Here is a 14,439-nt window from a genome sequence, read left to right on the forward strand (position 1 = left end):
TCAAAGTCTAGGTCGCAGTTTTAGTCCAATCGACTTCAAATTTGACACAAGTATGTGTTTTGCTCAGAATAGATCCCTATTGATTTTGGAAGAAATCGGTTCAGATTTAGATATAGCTCCCATATATATATTTCGCCTGATATGCACTTATATGGCCCCAGAAGCCAGAGTTGTACCCTAATTTGCTTAAAATTTTGCACAAGAAGAACAATTAGTACTATAGTCAAGTGTGCCAAATTTTATTGAAATCGGTTCAGATTTAGATATAGCTCCCGTATATATCTTTCGCCCGATATGGACTAATACGGTCCCAGAAGTCAGAGTTTTACCCCAATTTGGTCGAAATTTTGCACAGGGAGTAGAATTAGCATTGTAGCTATGCGTGCCAAATTTGGTTGAAATCGGTTCAGATTTAGATATAGCTCCCATATATAGCTTTCGCCCGATTTACACTCATATGACCACAGAGGCCAATATTTTGCTCCGATTTAGTTTAAATTTTGCACAGGCAGTAGAATTAGCATTGTCGCCATGCGTGTCAAATTTGGTTGAAATCGGTTCCGATTTAGATATAGCTCCCATATATAGCCTTCGCCCGATTTACACTCATATGACCACAGAGGCCAATTTTTCGCTACGATTTAATTGAAATTTTGCACAGGGAGTAGAATTATCATTGTAGCTATGCGTGCCAAATTTGGTTGAAATCGGTTCAGATTTAGATATAGCTGCCATATATAGCTTTCGCCCGATTTACACTCATATGACCACAGTGGCCAATCTTTTAGTCCGATTTAATTGAAATTTTGCACAGGGAGTAGAATTAGCATTGTAGCTATGCGTGCCAAATTTGGTTGAAATCGGTTCAGATTTAGATTTAGCTCCCATATATAGCTTTCGCCCGATTTACACTCATATGACAACAGAGGCTAATTTTTAACTCCAATTTTGTTGAAATTTTGCACAGGGAGTAGAATTAGCATTGTAGGTATGAGTGCCAAATTTGGTTGAAGTCGATTCAGATTTAGATATAACTCCCATATACAGCTTTCGCCCGATTTACACTCATATGACCACAGAGGCCAATTTTTAACTCCGCTTTAGTTGAAATTTTGCACAGGGAGTAGAATTAGCATTGTAGCTATGCGTGCCAAATTTGGTTGAAATCGGTTCAGATTTAGATATAGCTCCCATATATATGTTTTTCTGATTTCGACGAAAATGGTCAAAATACCAACATTTTCCTTGTAAAATCGCCACTGCTTAGTCGAAAAGTTGTAAAAACGACTCTAATTTTCCTAAACTTCTAATACATATATATCGAGCAATATATCATAAATAAACTTTTGCGGAGTTTCCTTAAAATTGCTTCAGATTTAAATGTTTCCCATATTTTTTTACTAACATTGTGTTCCACCCTAGTGCATTAGCCAACTTAAATTTTGAGTCTATAGATTTTTTAGAAGTCTATCAAATTCTGTCCAGATCGAGTGATATTTAAATGTATGTATTTGGGACAAACCTTTATATATAGCCCCCAAAACATTTGACGGATGTGATATGGTATCGAAAATTTAGATGTACAAAGTGGTGCAGGGTATAATATAGTCGGCCCCGCCCGACTTTAGACTTTCCTTACTTGTTTTTTACTAACATTGTGTTCCACCCTAGTGTATTAGCCGACTTAAATTTTGAGTCTATAGATTTTGTAGAAGTCTATCAAATTCTATACAGATCGAGTGATATTTAAATGTATGTATTTGGGACAAACCTTTATATATAGCCCCCAACACATTTGACAGATGTGATATGGTATCGAAAATTTAGATCTACAAAGTGGTGCTGGGTATAATATAGTCGGCCCCGCCCGACTTTAGACTTTCCTTACTTGTTTTTTATTATATTTGTTTTTTTGTTCTTTTTTTATATCTTTTGTTAAAGCGTTTTCAAGACCTCATCCAGAATTTAGGTTGTAGAAGGCTTCATTGGCTTTAGTTTGTGGACGATCAATATCGGACCGGTACAGATATTTTGAATTGGATACACACAAAACAAAATTCCTGATTCAATCACGAAATTATTTAATCCATTTAATTTTTAATTGAAATGTCTTCAATCACAGAAATGATAGTATCAATTAAAAAATTAATTAAAAGTCAATTAAAAAATAATTGATCCAATTAAAAAATTAATTGATATTATTAATTTTTGTGATTAATTTTTGTTTCAATTAAAAAGTTTATTGAATAAATTAAATATTTAATTGAATATTTTTTAAAACTCAATTAAGATTTTAATTGGAAAAATTTTCGTGAAAATTTTTTCCGTGTACAATTAGCAGCGCGTTGAAAATTCCAAAACCACTTCTATTTCCAGCAAACAAATTTTCAGAATTTTGTTTTTAATTCTACTTCTACTTCCAGTAAACAAATTTTCAGAATTTTATTTTTTATTTGACGTTGGATTAATTTAACAATTTCAAATCGTAGTCTTCACGGAATTTAATTGATCTTTTTAGACACGTCGTGAATACTTTCTATGATTTCTTTCTCTATTGTCAATTCCGGTTTATTTTATTCAATGGAATTTTCCGTAATAGAATTTTTTGAGACAATTGTTTTAGTTAAGTCTTAATAATTTCTGATTGTCTCTTTTTATCTTGAGATCTTTGCTTGTCGAAGTACAGTTTAAGAAAAAACTCGACATCAATTTATAAGCAAGTCTCCTAAAAAAATCTGAACGTAAAAAAATGCCGTTTCTCATTTATGCCCCTCACCAACTCATTACACAGAAAAAAATTTCCGTAGTTAAACTAACGCTAAATTAAACTTATTTTTATTGCAAAAAAAATTATTTGTTTGTAGTTAAATTTTATTATTTTTTGGGAAATTTCCCCAGCCCAATGAAAATTTCGTTTTTTTAAGTATGTCTCAAACATTTTAAGAACTAAACGTGATTATAAAGTTCAATGACCGTACACATAAGTTCAATATGAACTAAAGCAAATCAAAATTTTCGTACGATTCCCAAAAATAATAAGAATGAACTACTGTATGGTTAAAATGGTCATGATTTGGCGCCAATGAGTTTCTTCTTTAATTTTAGTTAATTTCTTCTTCTATGAGAGGGTGCAATTTCGAGAACTGCAGTTAAAAAGTACAACGGGGCATTAAATTTTCCTGGTTTTAACAATGCTTTGTGGAAATGGAGTAAAATTTAGTACAATTTTCGTACGAATTAGTTTATTCTTCCCATAAAACAGTTTACTTTTTTTCAGTGTATTATTATTCAATTTATGCCAGCGAGAACCAAAAAACAATAGCAAAAAGAATTTAAAAAAAAATTTTGATATGCTCCATTGTCCTCTTCTCATTATTATTTAATTTCTGTTATACCTATAGTTATAGGAGAGATGAAATTGGAGGCTCTGTTATATGATTGCCTAACATAACTCTGTTATGAATATGTTTCCCAATCTCTCTCACTTGCAATCTCCGCATAATTTAGTCTATTGCTCAGAATCTCCGTGATGTTTTTACCAGAGGTTTGAGTGCAAACATAATACCATAGGGTACTCCTAATAGCATGACAGATTTTGGAAATTAATTTCGAACATTACACCCTCCAGACTATAAGTTTATCCGGACGCAGTGCTCGAGTCAAACATATCCCAGATATTGGCCACACTATAAGTTATGTTCGAAAACATAATCGATACTGCAGCTTGTCCGGATAGTCTGGATGTCCGCTTGTAGCAGTGCCACTGTTCACTCAATTGTATACAATATAAAATCAAATTTTTCTCGTAAAACTAGAGATTATTGACTCAATTAAAATCTCATTCAAAACAAATTTGATGTGATGCCATTTTAAGGCAAAAGATTTCTTCGTAACCGCAATTCGATAAAAAAAAATGGAATTGTATCTCAAACTCTTTGTATCACCTGTATGCAGTCAATCAATAAACATAGTTAATTCTGATTGTAAATCGTGTACGTGTCAATATTTGAACTGGTACCAGCATAACATTATTCAGCAAAGTTGTTGATTATTATTTTTTGCAGTATCTCTTGCGGTTTCTTGTCGTTCGTGTCATATGCTGTTTGTATAGGAATGCGTTTGTAATTACATTATGGGAGCATACCCCTTTTCAATTATGCATATTTCATATTTTTAATTGGACTTGCGGTTGGAAATATACAACAAGAAGACAATTGCATATCATTATACATTATTGAGAGTTATGGGCTCGTAATATGCTCAGTACAAGTTAACATTGTAAACATAAAATGGCTATCTTAAGAATATAAGTGCACAGTCTGCACTGAAATAATATTAGCCTACACCCAAAAAAGTGCCTTCGAACTAAAAAAAAAAAAAAATTTCATCAATTTAGTTTAGCCACTTTATTTCCATTAAGTTAAATTTTTGTGTAAAATAATAAAATTTACTTGTTTTAATAAAAACATCCTAAACTGAAAGCAGTTATTAATAGTTCATTAACTAGAATAAGCATTGGAATTTTACTAACACTGTTTTCTTCGATGGGTATAAGAATTTACTACTGAGAAAATTTTATTCACTGATAACAAAGCAATCGTAAAAATAAACAAACACCGAACTAAAACCAAGTTTCCTCAAATTTAGCAAAATTTCTTATAAATTGATAATTCTGACTTCCTTTACTAAAATTTCACCCAGAAAAATGTGAATCCACCATGAAAGAAAACGTAGTTTTATATTAGAATATTTTAACTAAAATATTTTACAAATTTGTAGCATGATTAATTTATAATTCTTGTCAAGACAAGTTGCAGTTCAAAATAGGAAAATTCACTAATTTCGGAAATTTATGAACGCAATTTAAGCAAACTTCACCCAATGTCTGAAATATGTATATTTAAATTTAGTAAAATTGTGTACTTCATTTTTATAAATCTTTTTTCTCAGTTTTAGTTCACGTCATTAAAGCAAAAACTAATTAAAATAAAGTAATTTTTTTCGCATTTGGCAAAATTTAACTATAATCAACTAATTTTCATGAACTAAAATAAAGTTAAATCGGCTATAAAAAAATGTCCTCACTGTTTTTCTGAGTGTTGGAATTTTAAACTGGCATTTTCTTTTTGTACGTGAATAGCTATATTAAAATATCGCAAAAAACGATAAATGAGAACTGTATCCTATTTTAGTTTTATTGCATCTAGATTTAAAACTATATAGGTCCCTAAAAATGTCTTTACTTTAAGGAATAAGCATCTTTGGCTCAGACTCAATACCAAAATACTTAAGGGAAGGTCAAAATCTTTGAATCCAAGTAAACTTTTATATAGGGCGAAAGATAAAGGGTGATACGGTCAAAATTTGGTCAATATAAACTTGACGTATTTCTTTCAAGTTTGCATTTAAAAAACCTGAACACCCCTCATTTTGAAGGTGTGTGTGTGTAGAATGTTGCTCCTATTTTGATTTTGGAATTCACTTTTCAGTTGTCAAAATGCCGTCCAAGCAAGAAGAGCAGCGTATAAAAATTTTGCTCGCGCATCGCGAAAATCCGAGCTACTCGCACGCAAAGCTGGCAAAATCACTAAAAGTTGCCAAATCAACCGTTACAAATGTAATTAAAGTGGTTGGGGAACGTTTGTCGACAGCCATGAAGTCTGGATCGGGGGGAAATCGAAAACCGGAAGCCGCTTAGACGACAAAGAGAGTTGCCGGTAGTTTCAAGCGAAACCCTAACCTCTCTCTCCGAGATGCCGCAAATAAGCTGGGTGTATCGCCTACAACCGTGCATCGAGCCAAAAAACGAGCCGGACTATCGACTTACAAGAAGGTAGTGACTCCAACTCGCGATGATAAACAAAATACGACGGCCAAAGCGCGATCCCGGAGGCTGTACACGACGATGCTGACGAAGTTTGACTGCGTGGTAATGGACGACGAAACCTACGTCAAAGTCGACTACAAGCAGCTTCCGGGACAGGAGTTTTATACGGCAAAAGGAAGGGGAAAGGTAGCAGATATTTTCAAGCACATAAAACTGTCAAAGTTCGCAAAGAAATGTCTGGTTTGGCAAGCCATCTGTACCTTTGGCTTGAAAAGCAGCATTTTCATAGCTTCCGGGACTGTCAACCAAGAAATTTACGTGAAAGAGTGTTTGAATAAACCTCTGCTGCCTTTCCTGAAGAAACTCGTTTGTTCCGTACTGTTTTGGCCGGATTTGGCATCTTGCCATTACGGTAAAAAGGCCATGGAGTGGTACACCGCCAACAACGTGCAGGTGGTTCCCATGGACAAGAACCCTCCCAACACGCCAGAGCTCCGCCCAATTGAGAAATACTGGGCTATTGTCAAGCGGAACCTAAAGAAGACCAAAAAAACTGCTAAGGACGAGCAGCAGTTCAAGGCAAACTGGCTTTCTGCGGCGAAGAAGGTGGACAAGGTGGCTGTACAAAATCTGATGGCAGGTGTCAAGCGTGAGGCCCGGCAATTCGGATTTGGAAAAGCGAAAGCCTAACTGAATATTTTTCCTGAATTTTATACTAATTGAACTTGAAAAAGAAATTTAATTTGATATTTTAAATAAACGATTTCACCGATTTACATGCGTTTTCCCTTGACCAAATTTTGACCGTATCACCCTTTGTATATGGGAGCTACATCTAACTCTGAAATATTCGGATGTATGAAATTTGAAGAAGATCGGTTGATAAACTAGCCAATTATGACCAGATCGGTGATAACTATATATTTGTTCGTTATCCAAATCCAAAATCAATAGTGATTGTCTTTGAGTTAAAATAAGCCCCTATGCCAAACGGGCCTAAACAGCGAGCTGTACTTTGCACACAAAAATACATGAACAGACAGACGAACATCGCTAAATATACGATAATATACTATACGACTGTTCCTTCTTGGCGTTACATACAAAAGCACAAACTTATTATACCCAGTACCACAGTAGTTCTGAAGGGTATAATAACACAATCATCATTTATGTGCTATCAAAATCCATTAAAAGGTCTTAACAACTTAAATTTCAAAATTTAGAGTGGACTACAAGTAGAAATTATGCTACGTTTTAAATAAATAACATTTTAAAACTAAAGTATTGAAAACATATTCCAAATTTTCTTTCATATTAGGATACGCAATTTTAAGTCGAATTTCATAACTATAAGGACAAAGCGATGTCATTGTATAGTTTGTCGATTTTGGACAAGATAAAAAAACTTTATATCAAAGAAAAACGTCTTTTATGCTAAGCAAAACTCGTATTTTAAAGACATGAAATCATTAGCTTCACGACAATATTTTTTCAGTGTAAGTATATAAAAACAAGTATATACGGCCGTAAGTAAGGCCAGGCAAAATCTTGTGTAAACTCGCCAATGCATCTAAAATTCTACTAAAGGCTGTCATCCCACTAGGGTTGTATAAATACAATTACAAATAAATGATATGAAAAAATGTTTGCAGTAATTAGAGAGCCAAAAGATAAATTTGGGGATACAGGGATAGTATAGAAAAACTGCTTACCTGGTGCATCCCCCTGATAATTCCGTGTGCCAGAGAATAATGACCTACCATTGCAGCACGGTTTCGGTAACCATGCGCATATCACTTAGCAAATACACAGATTTTTTTATTTATTCATTTATACATAAAATGATTGCTTAAATATATGCCCTACAAGTAGTCTTTAATTTCAAGTAAGACTAAGCTGTAATTTCTTTAGATTAAATTATGAGTTCAGTGCAGCTTAGATTATAGAATTATTCGGATTGAATCATCTCAATCGACGGATTTGGGATTTCCTCATTTTTATGGGAAATAAGTATATTTTCGTGGGATTTGCCAGTAGAATTGTTTCTTCTCTCACTGAATTTATCTTAGGGTCTCGATGTAAGTCCGTGTTACGTATGTACCATGGCGCTTTGACCACATGGCCCCAGAGTTGACTTCCATATGTCCACACTGGCTTTAGTACTTGCTTGTAAATCGTTAGTTTGTTCTGGATGGAGAGTCTAGAGTTTCTACCCATAAGCCAATTTAATTGCCGATACTTTATAAAAAGGTGTTTCCTTTTCAACTTTACGTGTGGTTCCCATTTCAGTTTTACGTCAAAGGACATTCAAGATATTTTGCCGAGTTTGCAACTGGTACCTGATTACCATTTATGAAAATAGGTTTGATATCCATATTATTGTAAGTGAAATCTACATTTCCTTGTCCAGTTTTCAATCTTTGTAACAGTATGTTGAAATTTCCTTGTTGATATTGATGTATCTGTGCCTTTTGACAAGATAACTATATCATCTGCGAAGGTTCCGATAAGGCTGAGCTCGTCATTCAGTAGATCATATGTGTAAAGGAGATATAATATAGGTCCTAGTGTACTGCCTTGTGGTACACCTGAAGATATTGAATATAAGTCAGTGAATTCTCCTCTGTTCTTAATCCGAAAATACCTATCAGTTAAGTATGATTCCACAAGTTTGCAAATATCGTTTGGAAGAATATCTAAAAATATTGCTGAACACATTGAGATATATAAAAATATTGCTGAACATACTTCCTTCTATTCTTTACTTGCGCCATTCTCTATTACTTGCGTCATTCTGTGTATTTCATTCGATTGTCGAATGACCTTTACGAAAACCAAATTGATGACTTGGAATTAATTTTCTCTTTTCTCTGTTGCAGATAATTCTTCCCAATAAGTTGTCAATGGCAGTTAAGAAGGAAATAGGCCGGTAAGAACTTACATCATAGGGATCTTTGCCATGTTTGTGGATCATTAGAACTTCTGCCACTTTCCAGTAACTTGGGACATGCTTAAGACGAATAGCTGAGTTGAAGATTTTACATATACACAAATTTTTTTGACTTCAATCAGAAAAATCGCCTATTAAATAATTTTTTTAATTGAAATGTCTTCAATCACGAAAATTTTAGTATCAATCACCCATTTTGAATGAAAACCAACGCAATTTTTAATTAAAAATTTAATTGAATTTTGTCTCGGAATCAATTAGTTGTGTGATTGAATCAATTAAAAACGTGATTGGTTTTTAACATAAAATTCAATAATTTTTCAATTTTTGAACAATGTAATAGACAAATAAATTAGGTTCTTGTCATTTGTGTGTTTTATTCTAACATAACTTACACATACAGTTACTATCAATAACAACAAAAGGGTGAAAAATAAACTATATAAATCAATATCTTCCTTATCATAATAAACATGTCAGCATGTTCCTTCTAATATGTAGATGCGCCTACACACATAAATTTTTTTTCTGATTCAATCACGAAATTAATTGATCCAATTAATTTTTAATTGAAATGTCTTCAATCACAGAAATGATAGTATTAATTAAAAAATTAATTGCAGGTAAATTAAAAAGTTAATTGATCCAATTAAAAAATTAATTGGTACTATTATTTTTGTGATTGATTTTTGTTTCAATTAAAAAATTTGTTGAATCAATTAAATTTTTAATTGAATATTTTTTAAAACTCAATTAAAATTTTAATTGGAAAAATGTTCGTGAAATTTTTGTGTGTGTAGATTTCCAATAAATCAGCAGCCTGTAGGCTAAATTAATTTTTCTGAAAGGAAACAGAATAATTCGAATTAAATTTTGTTAAATTAAAAGTTAATTTTGTTAAACATTACCTGCATAGAATATCAAGTTCAACTCTTAGTTCCAGGTTGCAGATTTATAATCTTCTTTTGCAGTTGTAGTCTTTTAGCATAAAAAGGTGTATTAAGTAGGTTAGGTTAAAGTGGCAGCCCGATTAAGATTCAGGCTCACTTAGACTATTCAGTCCATTGTGATACCACATTAACTAAAAGTACCTATTACATATGGGCACTTCTAGCGAACCTTCTCTATTATTTTCTTTTGTTGAACCAACCAGATTGTTCCAAAAACATTAACAGACTGCTTAAGTTAACGTTTTCCAGGTCCGCCAGTAATCTAAAGCTATATGCCCCTAAAATTTGCTTACGCCTTACTCAAAATGCAGGACACTCACACAAGAGGTGTTTAATTGATTCCTTTTCCTCCGCATCACGACAGCTCATACAGTAGTCATTATACTTCGCACCAATAGTTTTTTTCAAATTCGCCTATCAGGCAGCGACCCGTTATAGTAGATATCAGGAGTGATATCTGACATCTCGCGAACACTAGCATATCAAGTGTGCGGTTTAAGTTTAAATGGGGCCATATTTGCTTGGTGCCGTTACAGCCCTTGCAATTCTCCCATCCAACATTTGCCATTCTCCCATCGAACAACAGCCTTCTCACACAGCCTTCTTTTTGTCGAAAAGTGGACTCGCCAAAGTGTAATCCACTACGTTAGGCACATCTGGCATTATTTTGAGGACCGAACTGCGACCGTAACTTTTTTCCGACCACATCGATAGCTCGAGCAACCGCACAGCCGTTGTTGCAGCTGACTGTTTGGCCAAAATGTGTAAAGGCAATAGATGCAACATGACTTTAAAGGAATTTGTTCCTGTCTTGGCCTGATATACACAAACACGCCATACGCTGAACTTTGTCTAAACTTGTTGGCTGGTGAAGTGCCGGCCACCAGACTACAACACCATATAGCATTATAGATCTAACCACTGCCGTGCGTAGCCAAAGGACAATTTTTGCTTTTAGTCTCCACTTTTTTCCGATTGCCTTTTTGCACGAGTACAAAGCTACCGTTGCTTTTCTCGCCCTTTCTTCAATATTAAGCTTAAAGTTCAGCTTCCTGTCCAAAATAACGCCAAGGTATTTTGCACACTCACCAAAGGGAATTTCAATACCCCCGAAGGAAATGGGCCTAACCGAGGGAGTTTTGCGATCTTTGCAGTACATGACTAGTTCTGTCTTTGCAGGATTTACCCCAAGACCATTGTCTTTCGTCCATTTCTCAGTCATCCGGAGGGCCCTCTGAATAATACCTCTGATTGTGGATGGTAATTTTCCCCTGACTGCTAGAGCCACATCATCTGCGTATGCCACCACTTTTATCCTTTCTTTTTCTAGGGTAACCAGAAGGTTATTTATAGCAACATTCCAAAGAAGAGGTGATAGAACTCCTCCTTGGGGAGTGCCTCTGTTCACATAGAAGTTCGTCTAACAGCCTAAGTATACATGTATCAACATTCAGAGTTGTCAGTCCATTTATTATCGAGCTCGGACGGACATTATTGAACGCTCCTTCGATGTCTTGAAACGCCACGATTGTGTATTCTTTGACAGATAGTGAGCTTTCAATAAAGCTGACTAGTTCATGTAATGTGGTCTCACTATACCCTCCCTTCGAGTATGAGTGCTGTCGTTTCGAGAACAAACTTGAATCGATGCTAGTTCTAAGATAAATATCTATCATCCTCTCCAGGGTCTTAAGTAGGAATGAGGATAAGCTGATTGGTCAGAAATACTTCGCCCTCGAGTGAGAGGCTTTTCCCGCTTTAGGTATGAAAACGACTTTTGTTTCCCTCCACTTTCCTGGAATATATGATAAGTTAATACATCCTTTATATATCGCCGACAACCAAGGGATAATTTTGTCAGTTACAGTTTGTAACTCCGCCGGAGTAACTCCATCAGGTCCGGGGGATTTGAATGATCCAAAGCTATTTAACGCCCATTTTATTCTAGATTCTGATACAATTTCCTCGATAGGAAACGACCGCTGAGCCACTGTGGCACCGCCAGTGCATGGTTCAACCGTCTGATTTCCGGGAAAATGTGTGTCCAATAGTACCTCCAGCGTCTCCTCACTGGACGTCGTCCAATTGCCCTCCGATGTTTTAATGATACCTGGAGCTTAGCTCGTGGATGCTAGCACCTTTCGTAGTCTGGAAGCCTCGGACGTGTTCTCAATACTACTGCAGTAATAATTCCAAGAGTTATGCTGAGCCTTTCTCAGTTCTCGCTTGTATCCTCTCAGATTCTTTTTGTATTCGTCCCAATCCACAGGAGCTCTGGTGGACTTTGCTTTGATAAAGAGCTTCCTGCACGAATTCCTCATATTAGTTTAGGTTAGGTTAAAGTGGGAGCCCGATTAAGATTCAGGCTCACTTAGACTATTCAGTCCATTGTGATATTACCTAACACCGTAGACCACCATGGTGGTCGATTTTTCCCCCTTGGCTTCCCTCTAGGGCATGCAGCTTTCAGTGAGATGTTGAAGGCCTTAGTAATCCGCTCCACTGCGTGTTCGATATCTTGCACATTTCTCATATTTGTCTCTGTTATTTCCGGTAACATCATATTGAACGATTCCCTATTCCTATTCCAGTCAGCTTTCCTAACATTTGGCGGAAATATGGTCTTGGTGGTATGAACATCAAATTTGAAACTGATGTAGCGATGAACTGAGAAGCTGTGTTCACTTAAAACCTGCCACTCAGATATCGTTTCATACAGTTCTTTCGAGGCCACGGTGATGTCCAAAACCTCTTGCCTGTTTTTAGTGACAAAGGTTGGGACATCTCCCTTGTTGCAAACTACCAGATTAGTACGCAAAATAAACTCTATTAGCGACTCTCCCCTTGCATTAGTATCACTATTTCCCCATATACTATGATGCGCATTCGCATCGCATCCCATAATGAGTTTCGTCTTTGTTTTTAGTGACTCCTCAACTAAGGTCTTAACGGCACATGGAGGCATCTCCCTGTCATGTCCCATGTAGGCCGATGATACCCAATATTTGCATTTGGCTATTTTTAAATTGGCAACGACAGTATCTGCATTGCACATTGAAGGAAGCAGAAACAAGTTAAGCTCGTTTTTAGCAATTATACAGGCTCGATTTACATCATTACCAATATACTGCAATAGTTTGAACCCCGGAGTACTTAATTCACATATTTTGTTTCTATAAACATATGGTTCTTGAATAAGAACTATGTCTATGTCCCCTTTTCATCAGGAGAACTTTTAAGGCAGCACAAGCAGCCTTACAATGATGAAGATTTATCTGGAGGATCCGTAGGACTATCGAGATTTTCAACAACCGTCACATCAGCCGCTTCAATCGAGTCATCAAGAATGTCCTCTTCAGAGATCTCGGTGACTCTCGCAATAACCATAGGTTCAACTTTAGTGAGTTCTGAGGCAGTAGAAACCTTCTCACGCATACGGTATCTATCCCTGTCTTCAACTTTGGTATCTCCCTCGACTTCGCAAGTGGTGTATTAAGGAGCTCAGTAATTTAATTTTAGTAACAATTCCTTTCCGAAATTTCCACACATTCCACACATTGAAACATTGAACAAATCAAATACAAAAACAAGTATATACGGCCGTAAGTTCGGCCAGGCCGAAGCTTATGTACCCTCCATCATGGATTGCGTAGAAACTTCATTTAGCGGAGCGGTTTCCTAATGAAAAACCGCTCCGCTCCGAATAAAATATTACTTGAATGAAATGTGTAACTTTGAAATTACACTGTGTAGGTAATTTCAAATTTAGCTAGTACTTAGCGTAGTGTGAGTAAACGTTTAAAATGTACGATATGTATTTTTGTACGTACGTACATTGGGGAAAACACAACGTGTTTTGTAGTAATTGTTTTCAAAAACGGCAAGTCAAAATATATATCTTGTATGTGTTGTAAAAGTAACAACAGTACTTTCGATCAATTTCATCCCGTATTACTACAAAGATGTTTGTAATGAACGTCAAATAAATGCAATTAAACGATCTTATTTATATTTAATTTTTTAGTTTTCTACACTGAAAAAAATATTGTCGTGAAGTCAAAGATTCCATGTCCTTAGAATAAGAATGCAAATTTTGCTTAACATGGAAGACGCATTTCTCTAAAATAAAGTTTTTTTTCTTGTCCAAAAGTTTTGAATGAAGTTGTAATGTCCTTATAATTAAGTGATTTTACTTAAAAATGTGTATCATAACATGAAAGATAAAATTTTTGAGGTAAGTTCAACGTGACTTTAATAATTAAGAAAAATTCCTTAAAATTAGTAAAATTGTCTTTAAATTTGTTTCTTTTTGCATCTTGCCTACAAAGCAAAAAATCGTTAAAAAATAAGACATGTTTTTCAACACTTTATTTTAAAGACGCATAATTTCTACTGGAAGTCGAGTCTTAATATGGACAAAAATAACTCGTTTTAAAGGATTTTGATAACAACTGACGAAAAAAAATCTAAAAAAATTAAAAATTAACATTTGCTTCCTAGAAGCAAGTACATAACCCCCAAATTTAGAAGAGAATTACGTCTGTAAAGTATCCTTACTTGTATTCTCCGCTTCTTTGGCTCGGAATTAATACCCAAACTGTTAAAGTAAAGACAAAATCTTTGGAACCGGGCATGCTTTTTATACCCTCCACCATAGGATGGGGGTATATTAACTTTGTCATTCCGTTTGTAACACATCGAAATATTGC

The sequence above is a fragment of the Haematobia irritans genome, chromosome 5 (assembly GCF_050003625.1).
Source record: "Haematobia irritans isolate KBUSLIRL chromosome 5, ASM5000362v1, whole genome shotgun sequence".
Lineage (NCBI taxonomy): Eukaryota > Metazoa > Arthropoda > Insecta > Diptera > Muscidae > Haematobia > Haematobia irritans.